Genomic DNA, 18,763 nt, shown 5'->3' on the forward strand with positions numbered 1-18,763 from the left:
ACTGAAGAAAGAACAAACACCAAAACATACCAATTTAACGAAAGCACCCCCCAAAAAACAACAAACAAAACAAAACACCTCTCACCCCTAAAAGGAGTAAAATATAAAAACCGATATTAAATAAAACAAAAGGTAACAAAACAAAACCCAACAATTACAAGTAAACAAAACTCAACAACAAACGAAACAAAATATACAACACGAAACCATAAATCTATGTATGTGTCATGGCAAAGGTTTATATTGTACCATCATCATCATCGTCAACAACACACGTGAGATAACATATTTTCTTACTGTCTAGCTAAAGGTAATTAACTTAAAGGCTATTTAGCCCGGAAACGAATGCAAAACTGGGTACAAGACAGGAATATGTCCCTTACAATACAAATAGCATAAACATTTTAGTATCTGCAGCAGGTATGGTGTTATCACTGAACTCGCTTTAAATGCTAGAGTCGTGAGTATCTCTGGTTTTGTTTAACCATGGTTAGACATTTATGATGACGGTATGCAATTGTTCTGGCGGGAGATTCTGACCTAGGCATTCAGTGGCCATGCTGAACATGCTTTTTGAACATGTAAAACTGAATCAACTGCAGATCACTACCAAACAGAATAGATAACAACATATCGATCATAGCAGGATTTACGTCAGAGAAATCACTTAAGACAAGAGTGACTGAGTCTCGTAATTCCTCCATTGCAGACAACGTCACGGCGTTCTGTGAAGAATGTGCTCTACTGCTATATTTTAAAAATATATTTATACTATTATTACCAGTCACCTTGTTTCAATTAACGTTTCCTTCTTATGTATATTTCAAACGAATTTCAGGTAATCGTGGACAGAAGAGCAACAGTGCGATGTTCAGTGAATATTTGAAAGGATGGTTCAACTATTTTGTTGGAACATGAGCGATTCTAGAGAACTTCCTCTTGGTATAATATTTATAGCAATCATTTTTTCAATTAAAGTTTCTTTCCTAATATATGTTTCAAACACCTTGCAGGCAAACGTGGACAGAAGAGCAGCAGTGCGATGTTCAGTGAATATTTGAAAGGATGGTTCATCTATTTTGTTGCAACATGGGCGTTCCTAGAGACTTTCCTCCTGGCCGGATATAGAGTAGGCTGGGCCATTCTTGTCTACGTACTCAAGATGGAAGGGATCTACAGCTCTCTGTGCCATGTTAACAACACAACACTAGTATATGCTAGCATAACATACAGCAGTGAATTGTCTGTTATGAATAACACTACCCGGGAACAATATGACGAATCTTGTAACTCTAGCTCTGAACGTCCTATGACCTCCTCTCAACGTTCTACGGAAGACGAAGACATTGGATGCCCTGAGCAGGACGACATGTTTGAGTTGTGCGTTACCATTTACAGCATTACATCAACTTTCGTTGCCCTGGTCACGGGTCATATGAATTTTTTATATGGAATCAGGACCACAAGATTGTTTTCCATGTAAGTACATGTACATTCATGGGTTTTTAACAGTGATTTAAGATGAAATGAGGGGAATTGACCAGTTTTTATTGATCATAATTGGACTGTTACGTTTGGACCGTCACGTATAGATTACAGAACAGTTCTTTGGAGCATCGCTGCACTACGTATTCTCCCCCTCCCAAATGGTTCTGTTACACACATAAAAATGGCAAATGGTTACTGATATGCGAAATCCACAGAAACGGAACAACAGAATGCGGGCTCGTGTGATGGAACCCGAATGAGCGAGTCTGTGAGTTTAGTAGCTTTTAGCAATATTCCAGCAATATCACAACGGGGGAGACCTGAAATGGGCTTCACATATGGGGAACCGAACCCTGGTCTTCGGCATGACGAGCGAACGCTCTAACCACAAGGCTACCCACCGCCCCGATGGAACCATAAAGCGCGAAAGAGGCGCCAGAAACGTAGCCGCCAGATTGGCGTTAATTAAATAAGCAAAACTGTCCACAACATCTGCACTTGCAAATTACAAACTGCCTAGCATGCATGCTGTACCTTCAGTAAGTAGGGTTTAACAGGCAAACGCACTGAGACCACTTGCACTGACGATTACACTGTCACAGGTAGTGTTAAAATGCCCTATGAATGTTATGTGAGGATAGAGGAGCTTTGATAAATCTATTATGACAATGTTTAAATATAATCGTTTGAAAACGTACATCCGCATGACTGCAAGGCTCGCTCGATGCTTGATTTTGACACGGATAGACTAGTGCAATAGTCTGCTTGCGAACATACCGGCAACACTCTTCAGTAAACTTCAAAAAGTGCAAAACCAAGGATCTCCCTCCAGAATGCACATAACAGCGGTGCTTAAGGCGTTACATTGGTCCCCAGCAGGTTTACAATCCTCACCCTGGCATATCAGTGTGTTCACAATCTGGCCCCATCATACCTGTGCGACCTTGTGTGTTTGTACATTCTATGACGTTCTCTCAGGTCTGGGAATCAACAGAGATTCATAGTGCCACCATGGAAGAAAAAGTCCTTTGATTACAAGTCATCTAGTGTTGCAGCTGCCACTAAATGGAACTCACTGCCAGACTCTCTCAAAGAAGCCCAGTCGTTGGAACAGATCAAGTGTCTCTTAAAGACTCATCTGTTCCGTTTGTACTTTTAAAGTGACCTTGTACTGCCACCAAGTTTTTACTTTTCCTTGACTAATGTATGCGCTATGAGCACGCCCCAGTGGAGTTCAGCGCAATATAAAGTGAACATTATTATTAGATAATAGTATGGTGTATCATAGATAGATCGTCATAACAAATTATGTTGATATCAATCGAATAACATAGTGACAAACTACGTATTCAGTACAAATGATGGGGAAATCATTTCCAGCTCCTGTATTTAACTCAGCTACTGATACTGTAATGATTGAAGTTTAGGATAACGAAGTGAAATTGAATTTGCCATAAGTATTAACATAAAACATCTGATAATCTGATCGTTCGGGATATATCATAAAACGGTTGGTTGATTGGTTATTTGTTTGTTCAAAGCTTCACTCAGCAATATTCCAGCTATACGGCGGCGGTCTGTAAATAATCGCGTCTGGACCAGACAATCCAGTGATCAACAGCATGAGCATCGATCTACACAATTTGGATACGATGGCACGTGTCAACCAAGCCTGACTACCCGATCCCGTTAGTCACCTCTTACGATAAGCATGGGTTGCTGAAGGACAATTCTAATTTGGATCTTCACAGGGGACAACCATGGGTTCCCGAAGGCCAATTCTAACCCGGAAGTTCACTGGTATCATAACACGGAGTACACAAATAACGTGTTTGAGCATCCAGCAATGTATTGTTGGAAATATAAGTGACCAAACCCTTCCTACAACAACAAGAAACCTTCACCACGTGTAGAGTTGGCTATACTATTTCGACTCTATCCTGAACACGTGTCCTCGAATCGCTAGGTGTTCCCGAAACGAAAAGCGTATGCCCAACAGGTGACGCCCGTCATAAACACATGAAAGGGCTAGTCAAGTGTTGTTCTGAAAATACATACTAATTCAGAACGTTACATTCTATCACATGTTGACTGATTATTGACAGAACGCCGTCATATAACTTGGATATTGTTGAGTGTCGCGTTAAACAACAAACAAGCGTACAAACCTTGTAAAGGTCATGTGTACAAATATAATGAGACAATTCTCAGTGAAGGCGATTTAGGAAATGTATGATAAACGTGATACACGTGCACTTTCAAAGATGAAATCGAACTTTTTATTTTAAGCAGCTGAGACCACTGTCAGTAAATTATAAGCAAAATCCTTTGTTTAACAAAAATAACCAAACAATTTCCATAATAATTATAAAACCAGTTGTAACATTCCGCCTGCATTCAATGTCTGATTCCAATCTCCCTCTTTTTAAAACGTGAATGGAATTCTTGAAGGAGTACGCTGTAACCCCGCTGTACGCTGTAACCCCACTGTACGCTGTAACCCCACTGTATGCTGTAACCCCACTGTACGCTGTAACCCCACTGTACGCTGTAACCCCACTGTACGCTGTAACCCCACTGTATGCTGTAACCCCACTGTACGCTGTAACCCCACTGTACGCTGTAACCCCACTGTATGCTGTAACCCCGCTGTACGATGTAACTTCACTGTATGCTGTAACCCACTGTATGCTGTAACCCCACTGTATGCTGTAACCCCACTGTATGCTGTAACCCCACTGTATGCTGTAACCCCACTGTATGCTGTAACCACACTGTATGCTGTAACCCCACTGTACGCTGTAACCCCACTGTATGCTGGAACCCCGCTGTACGATGTAACTTCACTGTATGCTGTAACCCCACTGAATGCTGTAACCCCACTGTATGCTGTAACCCCACTGTATGCTGTAACCACACTGTATGCTGTAACCCCACTGTACGCTGTAACCACACTGTATGCTGTAACCCCACTGTACGGTGTAACCCCACTGTATGCTGGAACCCCGCTGTACGATGTAACTTCACTGTATGCTGTCACCCCACTGTATGCTGTAACCCCACTATATGCTGTCACCCCACTGTATGCTGTAACCCCACTATATGCTGTAACCCCGCTGTACGCTGTAACACCACTGTACGCTGTAACACCAATGTACAATGTAACCTCACTGTATGCTGTAACCCACTGTAAGATGTCACCCCACTGTACGTTGTAACATTACTGTATACTGTAACCTCACTATATGCTGCAACCCAATGTAAGCTGTATCCTCACTATACGCTGTAACCCTACTGTACGCTGTAAACCCACAGTACGCTGTAACACCACTATGCTGTAACCCCACAGTACGCTGTAACCCAACAGTACGCTGTAACACCACTACGCTGTAACCCCACAGTACGCTGTAACCCAACAGTACGCTGTAACACCACACTACGCTGTAACCCCACAGTACGCTGTAACCCAACAGTACGCTGTAACACCACAGTACGCTGTAACCCCACTGTACGCTGTAACACCAATGTACAATGTTACCTCACTGTAAGCTGTAACCCCACTGTACGCTGTAACCACGTTGTACGTTGTAACCCCACAGTACGCTGTAACCCAACAGTACGCTGTAACACCACAGTACGCTGTAACCCAACAGTACGCTGTAACACCACTGTAAGCTGTATCCCCACTGTACGCTGTAACCACGTTGTACGTTGTAACCCCACTGTATGCTGTAACCCACTGTATGATGTAACTCCACTGTATGATGCAACCCCACTGTATGATGTAACCCCACTGTACGCCGTAACCCAACAGTATGCTGTAACCCCACTGTATGCTGTAACTCCACTGTATGCTGTAACCCCACTGTATGCTGTAACACCACTGTATGCTGTAACCCACTGTATGCTGTAACACCACTGTACGCTGTAACCACACTGTATGCTGTAACCCCACTGTACGCTGTAACCCCACTGTATGCTGTAACCCCGCTGTACGATGTAACTTCACTGTATGCTGTAATCCCACTGAATGCTGTAACCCCACTGTATGCTGTAACCCCACTGTATGCTGTAACCCCACTGTATGCTGTAACCCCACTGTATGCTGTAACCCCACTGTATGCTGGAACCCCGCTGCCCCGCTGCACGATGTAACTGTATGCTGTCACCCCACTGTATGCTGTAACCCCACTATATGCTGTCAACCCACTGTATGCTGTAACCCCACTATATGTGTAACCCCGCTGTACGCTGTAACACCACTGTACGCTGTAACACCAATGTACCCTCACTGTATGCTGTAACCCACTGTAAGATGTAACCCCACTGTAACCTCACTATATGCTGCAACCCAATGTAAGCTGCTGTACACTGTAACCCTACTGTACGCTGTGTAACACCACTACGCTGTAACCCCACAGTACGCTGTAACTACGCTGTAACACCACTACGCTGTAACCCCACGGTACGCTGTAACCCAACAGTACGCTGTAACACCACACTACGCTGTAACCCCACAGTACGCTGTAACCCAACAGTACACCACAGTACGCTGTAACCCCACTGTACGCTGTAACACCAATGTACAATGTTACCTCACTGTAAGCTGTAACCCCACTGTACGCTGTAACCACGTTGTACGTTGTAACCCACTGTATGCTACGCTGTAACCCACATTGTACGCTGTAACCCCACTGCAGTACGCTGTAACACCACTGTACGCTGTAACACCAATGTACAATGTAACCTCACTATGTATGTACGCTGTAACCCCACTGTATGTAACTCCACTGTATGCTGTAACCCCACTGTAACTCCACTGTATGCTGTAACCCCACTGTATGCTGTAACACCACAGTACGCTGTAACCCACTGTACGCTGTAACCCCACTGTATGCTGTAACACCACAGTACGCTGTAACCCACTGTACGCTGTAACCCCACTGTATGCTGTAACACCACAGTACGCTGTAACCCCACTGTACGCTGTAACCCCACTGTATGCTGTAACACCACTGTACGCTGTAACACCACTGTACGCTGTAACACCAGTGTACAATGTAACCTCACTGTAAGCTGTAACCCCACTGTACGCTGTAACCACGTTGTACTCTGTAACCCCACTGTATGCTGTAACCCACTGAATGATGTAACTCCACTGTATGATGTAACCCTCCTGTATGCTGTAACCCTCCTGTATGCTGTAACCCCACTGTACGCTACAATCCTACTGTACTCTGTAACCCTACTGTACGCTGTAAGCTGTGCCTATCTTGCCCCACTAAAACTTCACAAACACATGCATAAACACGTATGCGTTTCTGGAAGTTTTTTTATATGGAACTAGTTGTGCTGATTATATTTTTAATGACGACACGAGTACATAAATGACATTATTTCCAGTTATTAAAGGACTCTTAATTACCATAAAACAAGTCCCCGATGAAAAGGCACACATGAATATCAGTTACTTCATTACGTTTGAAGTCATATATCGCCAGTTGCTAGAAATACCAAGTGAGCATATTCATTACGCAAACAAATTGGTAAAACTAATTAACTATTACATATGAGACAAAATCATTTTCATAATTTCCAATAGTAAAAACCTATACATGATGAACAAGACTGAGCTCAGCTGCACGGTGGTGGGTCAGGTTTATTTGCATATACCAGTATAGTGTATGATTATATAATGTACTACGTTAATAATTGTATTATGCTGGTTTGTTGGTTGGTTTCGTGTTTTACGCCGCACTCCGCAATATTCCAGCTATATGGCGGCGGTCTGTAAATAATTGAGTCTGGACCAGACAATCCAGTGATCAACAGCATGAGTATCGATCTGCGCAATTGGGAACCGATGACTTGTGTCAACCTAGTCAGTGAGCCTGACCACCCGATCCCGTTAGTCGCCTCTTACGACAAGCATAGTCGCCTTTTGTGGCAAGCATGGGTTGCTGAAGACCTATTCTACCCCGGATCTTCACGGGTCCAGGTTTAACTGCTCCCTCATACGTACAGACTAGCTGTTCGTACAGTTTTCATATACGTATATACATCTGAATATTTCTTCTCGGTTGAAGATGTATTAACAAACACGGCGATGCACGCGGAGAACCTAAACAGTCGCTTCAAGTACTTCAGATATGTTCTTGAGACTTTCCTCCTGTCCGGTTATTACGCAGGCTGGGCTTCACTAGTCTACATCTTCAAGAAGGACGGAATGTACGCTTTTCTGTGTCATAGCACATCACAGAGATATACAAACAACACATCATCATACGCTGACATCACGCATGGAAGAGACTTGGATTTTACACAAGAATATAAGGTGTCATTGAACCTTACCTCTGAACGCCCTATGACCATGCAGAATGAAGACACTGGATGCTCTGAACAGGACGCCATGTTTGAGTTGTGTGTTAGCATTTGTAGTATTGCCCTGTTCATGGCTCATATAAATTTTGTATATGGAATCAGGCCAACACGGATGGTTAGCAAGTAAGTACATTCGCGATTTTAAGGGAGACTCTTATCTTCAAAATCGGCACGTCGATCTGGAAACAATGTTTCTCCTGGCGCAAATTTTCATAACTTCCTAAAATAAAACAAAATGTGAAAGAATTTTAATCGTGCGCAATAGGTCAAGCTTTGGCTTTACCTCTGGCAAATGTGTAGAAAATTGAAAGTTTTTTTGGTTTAGATTCAATGATAAAATGAGACTAAAAATCAGACAGTGTTGAGTTCTGTACAGTCATCTTTTATTTATAAAACTATGTTTTGTTATGAAATGTTGACCAGGCTTGAATGATCGAACAACTGGATACTGAAAAATGATAACACAGTTCTATGTTTATTGGCCATGTTTCAGTATAAATTTCAGACACACATGATTATTGGAGTGTTATGCTTGTAACTGTAAACAGTAGATATTTACATTTCACAATATACAAGAAAATCCACCATAAATAGTGGTTTAGTCAAATTACAACGTTAGTGATATTTACGATGTGGAAAATATGTGACAGAACAGAGGACGCTCCTAAGAATTCAAACCTCTCTGGAGTTTTCATACGAACGATGCTATTTCAAAACAACGGTTGTAAGGGGTCATGCATGTTCTTGTGACAAATGAACGTAAACGTGTGACTCGTAAACGTTAGGCGTATTTATTCTTCCAACTGTAATTGATTCAAGAATTTTGTATCACCGTGATACTATGAATTTACAGTGAACACACAATTTCATGTCTTTTCCCAAAATCATAATTATTCCCATGCATTCCGGGTACTGGAAATTGACTACTGTTGGCGCATGGATAAAAAGCAACGACTTCAAGTAAACGTATGGCCTACCTCTTCGAACGATTTAAGTGATGCTTTGCCATGGAACAGGAACAACTGGTTTATTATGATCATTTCGCGGTCGCAATTTATTTCAACCAAGGTTATTTGATTTTACTTGTCGATTGCATGTGAATTTTGAGAGCAAGCTATATGCACACTCTACATGTCACTATCTTAATAACTGTAATTGTAATATCATTAGGATGGGGTGTTGTGGTTTCAGTCTTGTTTGAGGGGGAATGTTGTTTTTTGTGGCGGGTGCCACAGTTCAGGCAGGATGCATTACACACACATTTCCCAACACCTGGTATCATCACAAGTTGATAATGACTAATAAATATATGCCCATGATAACGTAAAACGTGTACAGTCGACTCTATGTTTGCCAGAGGTTTCTTGTGGATGTGGAAAGGCTTCAGTAAGGTTCAGTTTACACACGTGTTACTCTGTACAGAGGCTTAGAAAGTGTTGTTGATCTCACATCTTCTTTCAGTAGATTCAGTGAATTGTTGTGTATAAAGCCGGTAGATATTTTTGGTTATTTACTAATTTGAAAGCAAGGGAAAGTGTTTTAGCACTTTTTCAAAATTAAAATATCACTGAAACTTTACACAATATTGATTTAACTAGCGTTATAACATACGATGTACTATTATAGATACACTCTGCAGACAGAAATGAGCTAAAATAATCTTTACAATTGTACGTTGTAATGTTTGAAGATGTTTGAAACACTTGTGAAAAATGTGAAAAATATATGGCACTCTGTTTTCAGTGAATTAACATTTTGTGTGTAACATATATTTCCTTTTAAAGTTAGTGAGTGAGTTGGATTTAACTTCTCTCTACACGTTAATTAGGTTAGTCCAGCTTGAAGAAGAGAACAGCTGAAAGTTTCAAATCACTTAGATCCTTATAACTTTGATGAAAACGAAAGAATAGGTTACATAACTACTACACTGTTCTCTGATGTACTTAATTACCTAATGTTTTAATTGTTTTAAAATGCTATAAAACGTGTATGAAAATATTATGCCATATTTTTCCAAATACAGATGGCGAGGCATAAGCCATGTTTGTTATTCTGATGGTGTTTAACTTCTATGGGGCTTTGATGACATAACCTTGACCCATAACCTTCTTGTATCATACAAAATACAAGTAACATTGTTTCCAAAGTCTGTTTGATAATTTTGTCAGATTAATTAAATAGCTCATACAAAACTCAATTTGATGGTTGGTGGATTTAATAACGTAGTGACCCGTTGAATATACATGTTAGAATTGGTCTTCAGCAACCCATATTTGTCGTAAGAGACGGTTAACAGGATCGGGTGGTCAGGCTCTCTGACCTGATTGACACATGTCATCGTATCCCAATTGCGCAGATCGATGCTCATGCTGTTGATCACTGGATTGTCTGGTCCATACTCGATTATTTACAGACCGCTGGCATATAGCTGGAATATTGCTGAGTGCGGCGTTAAACAAGAAACCAACCAACCAACAAATAACGTAGTATATTATATAATCATACACTATACTGGTATATGCAAATAACCCTGACCCACCACCGTGCAGCTGAGCCCAGTCTTCTTCATTGAGCACATGGTTTTCAAAGCGAACAGAACACCGGAAGAAAGGGATTGCTCACAAAGTGTTCTAAGACCCCTTGAGCCCCATAAAAGGGGATTTCGACATTTTTGCTTTTCAATGTGAAGCAAAAGCGAGTTTTCTAAATTTTGGCACACATTTAATCAAGGCAACAGGTGAGCCTACTCTATGTAACTCAATGTAAACCCCAAGTTTAACCAGGTTTCAATCACATCAGGACCACATTGTTCGGTCGTATACAGCGATAACATCAGAATGGCCAACATTATACGAATGAATAACTATGGTTTTACTTCGTTTTTAGCAACGTTACAGCAATAATATGGCTGGGGACATCAGAAATAGTCTTCGAGATAACTAACGAACACTTTAACAGCGAGGCTACTGTTTGTACAAAGCGTTAGACCGTTAGTATGGTGGTTGAGAAGGGACATCGCTTTATCAGCTTTATTAATGACATGACGAAAGAATGGCATGAGTCGCGAAAGAAATAACACGAGACAGTAAAGTGATAAAACGAGATGGTAGTCCATATCGCTTTCCGGTTTTGTGCTATTGCTTAATCGCTTTTTCACTGTAAAGCCCCCTCTCGAGCAACACATAGATTGCATATGGCATTTGTATATCTACAAATAAAAGTATGATAATGTAACAGATGGGAATTTCACTTTATCATCGGGTCAATAATTGTTGAGTGATTCCTTATTTGGGGTTGGGGTTGAGTCATATTGTTGTTCTTCATTTGTAGGGAATGATATGTAAAAACATAAACGTGTTCATGCATGCTATTGTTTGCATAATATACATTGTAATTTTCATTCCATTATTATCGATTCAAATTAAACCTCGTGAGGGTTGTTGTTTCGAGTGTGAGAATACATTGAAGCATTGTTCAGAGAAGCACAGTGGTTTCGCCACAGTGATTTTAAATAGTTCATTTGTCTCAATTATACGCCAGGTAGGTTTCAGACTTTAATAAACGCTTAATATATGAAACTAAGCATGTCGTTTTGAACATTCATTTAACTGAATGAAATACAATCCTACCTCTCCGGTGGCACCCATCATAAACATAAAACTGTTCACCTAAAGAAATTTGGGATATGGTACACGTCATAATATGGAATTGTTTGGAATGTCCTCCATATGTCTACTATATACATTTTTGATAGCTTTACTGTTTTCTTAACTACTACTTGTCTAAACGTTTTTACCCCTAGATTTTACAAATATGTTTTCAATGAGGAAGTCCAGCATGGCACGTATTGTTTTCCCAGTAAACTTCAAATGACATTTAAAGAGTTTTCTAAGGCCCATATTTGGGCCCTTGTGTTTTATGGCAACAGGTGAGCCTACTCCACGTGAAGTTTCACAGGTTTCATTCTTGATAATAATGTCACAAAAATGTAGGACCGCTAAGGTCGATCACATATGGTTGGCCAACATATTGCACGAGTGAATGAGTATGGTTTTTACCGGTTTGTAATTGGCTTTCATGTTTCGTGTTGTTCATTTAACTAAATAGTGTCACAAATACGGCAGTGTTTGAGGAGCATATGCCTTGCCAGTTGAACTGTGTTGGATAGTTTGTTCATTCATTCATTTGTTTGTTCATTCATGCATTCTTCATATGCGGGCGTTATACAAGCTGGGCAACAATAACGTCCATCCTCAAGAAATAGCTGACACAAATGCACATCAGCTGTTCTAATTTTTGTAATTGAACTGTAATTGAATTGAATTGTAACACTGCGATGTGCGAGGAGAACATAAACAGTCGCTTCAAGTACTTCAGATATGCTGTTGCTACTTGGGCATTCCTTGAAACTTTCCTCCTGTCCGGTTATTACGCAGGCTGGGCCTCACTGGTCTACATCTTCAAGAAGGAAGGAATGTTCGCTTTTCTGTGCCATAGCACATCACAGAGATATACCAACAACACAACATCATCATACGCTGACATCACGCATGGAAGAGACTTGGATTTTACACAAGAATATAAGGTGTCATTGAACCTTACCCCTGAACGTCCCCTGAACATGGAGGATGAAGACACTGGATGCTCTGATCAAGATGCCATATTTGAGTTGTGTGTTACCATTTGCAGCATTGTATTAACTGTCGTTTCCCTGGTCATGGCTCATATAAATTTTGTATATGGAATCAGGCCAACACGGATCGTTAGCATGTAAGTACATTCGTGAGTTTTAAGCAATGTTTAAAGATGAAATAAGGAAAATCGACCACGATCAAGTGGTGAACAAGTGATCACAACACATTTCTTTGAACATTACGTATACTCTCATTCTTACGTTTTAAGCAGTTTCTGTAAACGACAAACCATGCCATGATGATCAACAGCAACCATTTCTTATAGCATAAATTACAGATTCCCGTACAAACTATAATGTACCATTTCGATTTAGAATAAATAGTTGTAGAATTCAGAACAAACACAAATTACGTTTAGAATGATGCTTTAGTCAAAGGTTATATTTACCATGCACCTAGCTGTCAGAAGTCGTTTGCAGTAATATGGATGATAAGAAAGCAGAAAAAACATGCAGTGATTTAATGAGCGTTATGTAGTTTCATAAGACTTACATGTGAGAATTGAAGTCAGAGTAAGTGATTTTTTATTGTGAAGCTTTGTCCCCTAGTGATACGGCGTTACTAATGAGCTACCAATTTACAATTTCATCTGTGATTTGGTAAATTTCTCTTTTTGTCTTGAAGTCTTGAGTTGAGTTTTACGCCGCACTCAGCAATATTCCAGCTATATGGCGGCGGTCTGTAAATAATCGAGTCTGGACCAGACAAACCAGTGATCAACAGCATGAGCATAGATCTGCGCACGTCAGCGAGCCTGACCAGCCAAGCAATTATGGTAAAATCCTTGACGAATTCATTTCCGATAATAATTCATGTATATATTTAATGATGACTCAGACACTTATTTGCATCCAGCTACGGGAACATTTTCTTCCCTGGATCTGTCAATCGCCGACTCCATCTTGTATAATGAATATGAATGGACAGTCCATGATGTCCTAGTGATGATCCACTAATATCAAGAAGGAACTTCGCCTTGGCAGATTGGTCATTATACAAGACTCTATGTACTGAACACTTAAAACATGATGTTTTTGAGAACAGTGAAGATCCTATACAGTTATTCTCAGATATACTCAATGATATTGCTGACCAAACTATACCCAAGTCCTCTGCAATTCCACATATTCGTAAACCATGGCTTACTAATGATGGTAAACGGGCCAGAAAGAGTAGGCAGAAGGCTGAAAAGTATTTTCGCCGACATCCTTCAGTTCATAAATTAGATAAAGTAAAAAAATTGAATGCCAAGGCTCGACGCACTTTGAAGGAGAATAAGCGTCAGTCTTGGGGGAACTATATTTCTAAAATACATTCTCGTACACCGATTTCAAAGGTGTGGAATATGATACAAAGAATTAAGGGCAAAGGTTCAAAATCTATTGTTCACCATCTGAAGGATCGTGACAATTTATTAACTGATATGTCTGACATTGCCAATATGCTTGGTGAAACTCTCGCCAAACATTCTTCTTCGTCAAATTCCGTCCCAGAATTTCAACAGTATCAGAAACAACAGGAGAAGAAGAGAAGAAATTTTAACTCAGACAATGGTGAAGACAATAACGAATTATTTTCATTACATGAGCTACACACTGCCCTTGAGCAAGTTCATGATACAGCAACAGGCGCTAATAACATACACCATCAGATCTTGAAGCATTTACCGGAATCATGTTTGGAAACACTTCGAAATATTTTTGATATAATATGGACTTCAGGGAAATTCCCAACTTCGTGGCGTAATGCCATTGTAGGCCCCATTCCAAGACCTGGTCCGGATCATACTGATCCGTCTAATCGTAGACCAATCTCTTTAACGAGTTGTATCTGTAAAACCATGGAGCGAATGGTAAGCAATATATTAACTTTTATCTTGAAACCAATAACTTTATTACAAATATTCAATGTGGTTTCAGGAAAAATCGAAGTACCATTCATCATTTGGTACGTTTAGAATCCTTTGTTAAAATGCTGTAATACATAGACAGCATGCAGTATCGATATTCTTTGATCTCGAGAAAGCATACGATACCTCCTGGAAGCATGGCTTTTTGAAGGATTTACAAGATTTTGGTTAAAGGGGTCGTTTACCTCTTTTATATCACAGTATTTTTAGCAGACAGGCAATTTCAAGTCCGATTTGGTTCAACCCTGTCTGACCATTATATAATCAGGATCAGGATGTCCACAAGGCAGTATTGTGTCTGTCACTTTATTTAGTATCAAAATCAACAGTTTATCCAAGGTTCTAAATGATTCAATAGATGGATAACTTTTTGTGGATGATTTTAATATTTCTTGTCGCGGTAAAAATATGCATACTATTGAACGGCAACTGCAGGTGTGTGTAAATAAAATAAATAAATAAATTATGTCTTGAAAACGGCTTCAAATTGTCAAAAACTAATTGTATATACTTCTGTAGAAAATATAAGCCTCATAAGGACCAAGAAGTAAATGGCACTCCCATCAAAGTTGTCAAGGAGGCCAAGTTCTTGGGTCTAATTTTTACTCACATTTAACGTTTCTGCCACATATTAAAATCAGTTAAAACTAAATGCCTGCAAAAGCAACCTAAAACTACTGGATTCTGTCCACCACCAAGGTCTAAGACTTTGTCTCGGATCCTTGAGAACTTGACAGTCTCTACGTCGAGGCTGATGAGCCATCTCTTAACCATCACATGATATAAAATTATCTTTACAGTGTATAACAAAACTATATTCAAATGAGTCAAATCCTGCATTTAATTGTGCTGTCAATCCTCCTACCACCAAATCTACACACCCTCATATACCTCTGAAATGCTTAATCATACAGTATTAGAAAATAGGAAATTTTGATAGATATAAATAAATCTGTTTGTACTGAATTAGCCGCATTGAGCTCGAAGATTCAGAACCAGATGTAGTCTAGACTGGCTTCATTTTGGACTATTGCATTGCAGAACGGGTTGGGCGGAAAGTTGTGAGTATGAGACAGACTACTGGCATGTCTAAGGTCCCAACGATATAGAACGAATGTGGTTCTTACAAGGAGGGAAACGCATTTGAAGAAAACTAATCTCCTAGTAATATTAGCATTCGTATTTTGGAACATAAGTATATAGATCTGGGCAAGCAGAAGATTTCCTTCATTTAAAAAAAACCCGCTCTGCTGATCACAGCTAGTGGATTCCTAATGTCTCTTGGAACAATGCAGCGGACTACAGCCGATTTGGTAGTGTTCATCTGGTCTGAGGTATGACAGTATTTTAGGACTGACGTTGTATTGACCAGTACCATGATGCGCTAAAAACTATTGTCAGTTCATTTAACTCTCTGCTTCACTGACACCGCAGTCATGCAACATCGAGAAATGAACGACAGTTGGTCTTTTAGTATCCTTCTAGGCGAGGTCACCCACTACTGTCAATATTTAGGATTGACGTTGAATTGACGTTCATCAGCTGATGAAGGTAGTGATTCACATGAGCTAAATTCATTATGCGGTAACTATTGTCAATTCATTGACCCTCTGCTTGAAGGACAACGTAGTCATGCGACATACTGAAATCGGGAATGAACAACAGTTTCAAGGTTTTTTTCAGTGAAAAATCGAATTCTAAAGCATCTAACTCGTCTGTCAACGTCTATACCAACATCTGCGCGTGTACTGAATAGCTGACAGTGGTTAAATGTAACTTGAAAATTCCCTCTCTGAAGTACGACTTGTGCAGAGACCAGTTGATATTGGCGACATTCATTGTGTACCCTATAGTAGCATTTGGAAAGACCTGCTATCCTCAGATTGACTACGCACATATTCATAAACCATTCTCACGGGTTAACAAATATGTTGGATTCGTAAAACAATCTGGGTAAAAATTGATCTTCAGCAAGCCATGTTGTCGTAAGAGGGAACTAATGTGATCGAGTTGTCGTTCTCACTTTCTTGTTTGATGCATGCTATCGTATCCCACCTTCGAAGATCGATGCTCATAGTGTCATGACCATGTTATGTAACTCTTTTGTGTATACCATTAGATATTACTAAAACTGAGACCTACATATTTTTATGAATGTTATAGCAGAAGCAAAATGTTTAAATAAATATTATCCAGGAATATCTTTGAGTTGTCCCTAAAAGTAGGCACTCAGTGATTTGTATCTAAAGCAATACATTTCTGTAGTAAAAGATCTTCATCAAATTTTCTTTATATAGATAAAGTTGCAAATAAGTTTAGACTAAATCGTCCCCGTAGTAGACCTTCTTCAGCTTCATCTCTGTGCATGTAAAAGCCAATGTACAGGAAGGTGTAGCTGTAAGAGGTTGAACCTGTTGTGTACTTCAGCATGTGGATGTGGACCCGAAACATGGTCAAGCGATCTTGACATTGTTGACATTGACTAACATGTCAACTGGCAATACACTATATATATATGACTCTTAAGAACAATAGATACGAATTCATATGAAGGACATGTCTCTTGCATTATGATGACATGACTGACTCATCATTCTTTGATGAGCAAAGAAAGACATCTTTAATAATATAATTGTATATACATTTAAGAGTTTACAGTTGTGTTGCATGCATTTAATGATAGTCCAACAATATATTCGACATATTTGATATCGTTGATACTATGTAGAGCATGGAGCTGTTACTGTTGAACAGACATTATGTAATATTTTGCTGATCTAAATACAAGGTATCAACTTTTGTTTCCTTGTAATGGTTTTTCATGCCAATCAAACATATATGATCTTCAAATGATATAGCTGAAATAAAAAAAATGTAATTTTGGTAAAATTACACTTAATTTGTAAAGTTAAACTCATATATTTCTCATCAAATGCACTTTCTATGAAAATTGACTTTACCAACATATTTTTGCGATGAGCATGTATATAATATTATTGTCCTGATATTTTAAATCATGATCTGAGCATTCCACAACTACTTTTTTATGAGATTCGGTCAATCCAAACCAGAGTTATTAAATTAAACCATCCAGTCGTTGGTTAAAATATTACTATAACTGAAATGACATGTTGCACCTTAAACAGGGCCCCTGCTTGGTAGTCACGCACGATAGCTGATGATTACCGACTTTAAATCAAAGCTAAGTCATTCCTAATTGTGAAAAATCACATCCTATTCGGTCCCTAGAACTGCACCACATTTTCACCATTTTGGGGCTTGACCATCAGGCATAATGAAGTCGGATCGTAGTACCATTTCAAAACAAGTTTCACACTACCCCCTCCGTCAACACGTAATGTGTTTGAATGCATGTGTCCGAAAAACTGAAAACTGTATATATCAACACGGGCAATAACACCTGAAAATTATATACCTTCGATAATGTACGCATGTTTCGGAAGGGTTGTTGACGTTTCCATTTGTAGATATTCACGCAGTTTTAGACGTGATTATACAAGCATGCTTATGTCCATTTACTGAATTGAGTTTCACGGCATTTTTGTGTGTCATATGTATGTCTTTCGTATTTAACTTCTCGTTACAAACTAAGTAATTTGGTCACATCACGGCGATCGGCGTGATGTGAGGGAAGCTGTGTGAGAAATAGCCACTGGCCCGCTAGCCCGTGGCTAGTAAAAATCCATTCGAGCCAGTAAATCTCCACAGTCACTAGCCCAACTGACTAGTGAATTGTCATTGGGGTCATTTTGTAAATACCCATGTATATCACTCTCTCCGACTTGTTAAGTTATAATACACTTTTAAATCATGCAAGATTATCACTTAGTTTTGGGCTAACAACTTTCCGACATACCTAGCCCGACTGTCTGGCAAAATTTGGAAACTATTTCGCACACTGGAGGGAAGCATGAAGTAATGAGGGCCTTCGGCATTAACTGTGAAGAAAAACACAAATGAACCTGCCTTTTGGACATGAAAGACTGACCTAATGTGTACCATTTTTCACTCAAACTTTCATGTATGGTCTTATCCGATTAATTGCAAAGCAATAATGACAGTGGTTAATCGGTATATCAGATTCAATGGAAATTAAATATGCCAATAGTGGTCAGTGGTTAAAGCGTTCGCTCACGTTGAAGACCCGATATCGATTCCTCACATGGGTACAATGTGTGAAGCCCATTATTGGTGTGCCCCGCCGTGATATTGCTGGAATATTGCTAAAACTAAACTCACTCACTCTAATGAAGGATGGCTTCGCGTTGAC

At 39.7% G+C, this 18,763-nt stretch overlaps 1 long non-coding RNA gene across 1 annotated transcript; it reads left to right on the forward strand.

Annotated features, from left to right (window-relative positions):
• Nucleotides 1-681: 681 nt before the first annotated feature.
• On the forward strand, nucleotides 682-12,615 carry LOC124264550. Its single transcript, XR_006895166.1, has 3 exons — nucleotides 682-838; nucleotides 1,014-1,479; nucleotides 12,247-12,615. It is a non-coding gene; the product is annotated as an uncharacterized LOC124264550 (long non-coding RNA).
• The last annotated feature ends 6,148 nt before the right edge of the window (nucleotides 12,616-18,763 follow it).

The sequence above is a fragment of the Haliotis rubra genome, unplaced genomic scaffold (assembly GCF_003918875.1).
Source record: "Haliotis rubra isolate DU_JTF1 unplaced genomic scaffold, ASM391887v1 Scf93, whole genome shotgun sequence".
Lineage (NCBI taxonomy): Eukaryota > Metazoa > Mollusca > Gastropoda > Lepetellida > Haliotidae > Haliotis > Haliotis rubra.